This window comes from Penaeus chinensis, chromosome 12, assembly GCF_019202785.1.
Source record: "Penaeus chinensis breed Huanghai No. 1 chromosome 12, ASM1920278v2, whole genome shotgun sequence".
Classification (NCBI taxonomy): Eukaryota; Metazoa; Arthropoda; class Malacostraca; order Decapoda; family Penaeidae; genus Penaeus; species Penaeus chinensis.
In genome coordinates this window covers 5,831,835-5,837,468 of record NC_061830.1, presented here as the reverse complement: position 1 = coordinate 5,837,468, position 5,634 = coordinate 5,831,835, and positions in this window count along the sequence as shown.

The window sequence follows — 5,634 nt, the reverse complement described above, 5'->3', positions numbered from 1 at the left end:
AGAAAGAAAACATAAGGAAAAGGCGAATGGGTAGAGAGATTGATAGAGAATGAGAGAGATGGTGGAGAGGTGGGAGGAGGGAGGTAGATAGGAAAGAAAGGAAGGAAGGAAAATGGTCCACATAATCTCGTATAAAAATGAAACAATTTACAGATATGTTGAAATTACGAGGTAGGTAGGTAGTTAAATAAGTAAGCAAGCGAGTAAGTAGGTAAGTAGGTAGGTAGGTAGGTAGGTGGGTGGGTGGGTGGGTGGGTGGGTGGAGAGGAAGAGATGGAGAGAGACTGACGCAGGCAAGCAGGCAGAAACTGGAATAGAAGGGGGGGGGGGGTAGACGCAGCTAGAAACAGTGATAGAGACTCCCTGAGAAGAAATAATAAATAAAATAAAAAAAAGGAGCCGCGAAGGCCACCTCACAGGACAAGTCTCCTCCTTTGGGCCAATACCAAGGACGTGCAGAGGAAAGGAGGCGGAGCGGGAAGCAGAAGTGAGAGCAGGAGCAGGCTCGGGAAGGCAGGGAAATGGGCTTAGGATGTGCGGGTGTTGAGAGAGAGAGAGAGAGGGAGTCTGTCTGCTTCTCTGTCCCTGTCTGTCTATCTGTCTGCTTCTCTGTCCCTGTCTGTCTGTCTGTCTGTCTGTCTGCTTCTCTGTCCCTGTCTGTCTGTCTCTCTGTCTCAGTCTCTCAGTCTCTCACTCTCTCAGTCTCTCAGTCTCTCAGTCTCTCAGTCTCTCACTCTCTCACTCTCTCACTCTCTCACTCTCTCACTCTCTCACTCACTCTCTCTCTCACTTTCTCTCTCTCTCTCTCTCTCTCTCTCTCTCTCTCTCTCTCTCTCTCTCTCTCTCCTCTCTCTCTCTCTCTCTCTCTCTCTCTCTCTCTCTCTCTCTCTTTCTCTTTCTCTTTCTCTTTCTCTTTCTCTCAAACAATTTCCCTGTTTTGTTCCTTTGGTGTAGCTTTCGTTAGCATTCTTCCCTTGGCGTGGTCTGCTTTCTTGACGATCGATAGTAAGAGTGAAATTCGAAGAGTTGAAACTGTAAAGGAACCGAATACAAATTGGGTTTACAGCCGTGTGGTCAATTTGTATGCACAACATCACGTACTTCCTGTAAGAACTTTCTCATCCGACTGCCTCTTCCTTTTCGTTTCTTCTTCTTCTTTCTTCCCATTTCACTCTTGTTTTGTTTTTCTTCTCTTTTATCTTTGTCTGTTTTCCTCGTCTGTCTTCTTCTTCTTCTTCTTCTTCTTCTTCTTCTTCTTCTTCTTCTTCTTCTTCTTCATCTTCTTTTTTCCAACACTGTCACTCCTCAGTTCGTTTTCTTTTGTTTCACTTTTTTTTCTCTCCTGCTTTTTTCTCCCTCTATCCATCCACCTATCCACCTCGTCACCTCCGCATTCCACCTCCTCATCCTCCTGTTTTCTCACCAACGCCTTGCACCTCCTCCACCTTCTCTCTTCCACCTACTCTATTCCACCCACGCCTACCATCTCTTGTCTTTGCACCTCCTCCACCTACTCTCTTCCACCCACGCCTACCATCTCTTGTCTTTGCACCTCCTCCACCTACTCTCTTCCACCCACGCCTACCATCTCTTGTCTTTGCACCTCCTCCACCTCCTCTCTTCCACCTACTCTCTTCCACCCACGCCTACCATCTCTTGTCTTTGCACCCCCTCCACCCACGCCTTTGCCTCCTCCCCCACCAATCCCCACTGACCCCCCCCCTTCCCCTCCCCTTCCCCTCCCCCCCTGCTCCTGGCGTGACGTCGCCTTCCCTGTCACCAGCACAGGTCCGGGCTCGGGTTAATTATCCTCGCGCGGACAGGTACTGCGCGGGAGGGAGATGCGGGCGGGAGAGAAGCGGAGGGGGAGGGGGGGTTTTCTTTAAGGGGATATGGAGCCGGAAGGGGGGGGGGGGAGTGGGGGAGGGGGGTCGGAGCTTCTGTGAGGGATTTGTTATGTTTTTTTGTTGTTTTTATTATTGTTATTTATCGTCGTCGTCGTCGTCGCATTCTTCATCTTCATCTCCATCATCTTCATCATCATCATCATCATCATCATCATCATCATCATCATCATCATCATCATCATCATCATCATCATCATCATCATCATCATCATCATCATCATCATCAATCATCATCGTCATCATGTTGATGAAGATAATGTTAATTGCGGTCTCGAGAAATACAAAAAGAACTCGGCTGATTCGTCTTTTTTTAGTAATAATAATAATAATTATCATTATTATTATTATGATTTATGCATTTATTCTATATTTATGTTTTTGACGATCGTGCAAGATGCTTTGGCGGCGACGGAAATGAACAGTAGCTGCGAGGTGTTTGTTTTCCGACGGCGACCGAGTGGCGGGAGGTCGTGCGCCTTCCGTCGGCGGAGCGGGGTGGCGGCGGCGCGGTCACAGGACGAGTGCGGCGCCGGTTCGTCCTGGTTTCGTTATTCCTTTATTTTGTCGACTGTCCTGGCCTTTGTGGGTTTTTTTTTTTTTTGTAATTTATTTTGTTGGTAGTTCTTGTCAACTGTCCAAGGGTTCTGTTTGTTTTCTTTGGTTCTTTATTTTGTTAACTCGTTGCTTTCTGCTTTTCTTCATTCCGGTATTTTATCTGTTCTTCTTGCGTTCTTTCATTTTTTCGTTATGCCTTTATTTTTTTTATTTTGTTTTTGGTTTATCTCTTATGGTGTTCTTTCTCGCTCTCGTCATCTCTTTATTTGTTATCGTTCCTTTGCCTTGAGAACCCGGTCCAATCGTCAAGCACAACGGTATGTGGGTGTTTGTTCTTCCCCCCTCCCTTAGCCGGATGTGCTCTACTGCCCTTCTGCCCTTCACCCTTCACCCTTCACCCTCCGCCCTCCGCCCTTCTGACCCCCCCCTGTCCTTATCCTTTAGCAAAATAAAAGCTCCTTTTCGCACCTTCAGTACTACACCTCTCGTCGGCTCTTCCCCGGGCGCCTCCCCCTCCTTCTCTTTCTTCTCTCATCTTCTTCATCCTCCTAAGCCGCTCTAGTCTAACCCCTCCCCCCCCAATTTCCTCTTCGCCCTTCCCCCCCCCCCCCACACATTCTTTGTCGATCCTCACCCTCTTCCTTCCCCCTTTACGCATTCTCCTGTCATTTTCCTTTCCATGTCGCTTATTTCCCTCTTCCTTCTTCCTCTCCCTCCCCCTCTTCTTCTCCCTCCTTCCTCTCCTCCATCATCCCCCGCACTCCTCTCCTTATCGCACCTATCCCCCTTCCTCCCCCCCCCACTCTCATCTCTCTTCCCCCACTCTCCTCTCCCTCCCCCCTGCTCTCTTCTCCACTCCACTCCCTAAACCCCCCACCCCCACTCCCCCCGCCCTCCAATCCAGGTAAAGCTGATAATCGGCCTGGAAGCGGCGGTGTTGTACGCCTGATTAGCCTCGTAAGTACGCTCTCGGGGTGAGGTCATTACCACACCGCACACCTGAGGAGCATCTTCCCCTCCTCGTCTCTCCTCCTCTCATTCCTTCCCTCTCCGTCCCTCCTCCTCTCATTCCTTCCCTCCTCGTTCCTCCTCGTCTCTCCTCTCATTCCTTCCCTTCTTATTCCTTCCCTCCTCGTCCCTTCTCCCTCATTCCTTCCCTCCTCGTCCCTCCTATTCTCATTCCTTCCCTCCTCGTCCCTCCTATTCTCATTCCTTCCCTCCCCCTCTTATTCCTTCCCGCCTTGTCCCTCCTCGCCCCTCCCCCTCTTATTCCTTCCCACCTCGTCACTTATCGCCCCTCCCCCTCTTATTCCTTCCCTCCTCGCCCCTCCCCCTCTTATTCCTTCCCACCTCATCACTTATCGCCCCTCCCCCTCTTATTCCTTCACACCTCGTCCCTCCTCTCATTCCTTCCCTTCTCGTCTCTCCTCGTCTCATTCCTTCCCTCCTCGCCCCTCCTCCCATTCATTCCACCTTCTCTTACTCCCTGCCTCTTTTCTCTCCCACCCTCTTCCTCTCCCTCCTCTGCGGATTAAAGAAGGGGGGTGTACCTTCAGTGGTGGGTGGTTGGGCGAATCAAAGAAAATTAAGAGAGATTGGAATGTGAGGAATGGGAGAGGAGGGAGGAGCGGAAGGGAGGGGTGGGGGGTTCATGAAGGAGGAGGGGGGGGGGGGCGATTAAGGACAGAAGTGACGGTTAAAGATCAAAGCAAGGCGAAGCTTGGGAAAGTGGAAAATAAATACAGATGATGGAAGAAAGCACAATAAGCAGGTAAAACGTGAGGTAAGGAAATTAGGAAGGGATGAGAGTAAGGAATCGGTAAATAGGTTAAGGAATATACAGAGGAGAGACATAGGAGAGATTGAAGAAAGAAAAGAAAGGGAATCGATGAAGTAAAGAAAACAAGAAAATAGCGAATGGAGAGAGAGAGAGAACGGCGATACAAACGGCCAACGCACGAGAAAAGAAAACCACGACAACATTATTCCTCCGAGAGATAGAGAGGGTCGATCCATCACCACGAGCCTGACGGACAAATGTTTGAACAATGTGGGGCCGTTTGGGGGTATTTTCGAGGCGGATAGTTTCAGATTTCGCGATGTGCTCCTTTTAATGCACGTGGGGTTGGGGGGGAGGAAGAGAAGGGGTGGAAAGGGGGAGGCGAGAGAGGGTGGGGAAGGGAGGGAAAGGGGGTGCAAGGAGGAGGGGGATGGAATTGAATCGAAGGTGGTAGGTGGGTGGCACGGTTGAGGATGGGAGGTGGGTGGTGGATTGGGTGGGCGGTGGGGGTGGCAAGACTGGTGGGAATTGGATATGTGACGGTGTTGGGGATTGTTTGGGGATTGTTGGGGATGTGGATGGTGAAAATGGTTGTGGGGGTGCTGTAGGGACAAAGAACAGAAGAGCGGATAATAATAATAAAAAAAAAAAACGAGCAATTTACACACAATCTACATCAATCTCGCTGCAAACCCGCATCGACCACAGTAGAAACAAAAGCGAAAAACAAAAACAAAAGGAAAACCTAGAGAAACGAAGCAAAAACAGTGCATGACTTCATGATTATTCCGCGCCGTGTCTCCCAGCCGCCATGCCGAAGTATTTCTCCGTCCGCGCGCGTGCCGGGAAAGGAAAATAACCTCCCCGAGGTTTTCTTGCAGCAGACATGCGAACGAGAAGCGGAGGAGGAGGAGGAGACAATGTCTTGGCTGTGGGGGAGCGCCTTGGAGGAACGGGAGACCTGTTGTGTGTGGTCACCCAGTCGGCTGCGGGTTTCCTTTTATTATTATTATTATGATGATTGTTATTATTATTATTATTTTGTCGTTGTTATTGGATTGACTGTTGTTAATTCGTGTTTTCTTATTTTTGTTATAGGTATTGCTTTTTGTTGTTGATGTTGGTATTGGTTATTTTTATGTTTGTTAGTTTATTGTTATTTTGTATGAAAAATGTGGTTGCGAGGAATAAAAGGAGAAGAGGCGGAACAACAATAACAGCCATTTGGGTATGCATGAGGACAGGCCGCCGTGCAATCCTCTAGGGAAAGGCGAGCATGCAAGGGGAACATAAGGGCAAGGGAGAAAGCAAAACGAGGGAGGGGGCATTTTGGTGCAACAACAGGTGTGCAAGTGGGGGGGGGGGTAAGCTTGAGGTACATGATGCATCAAC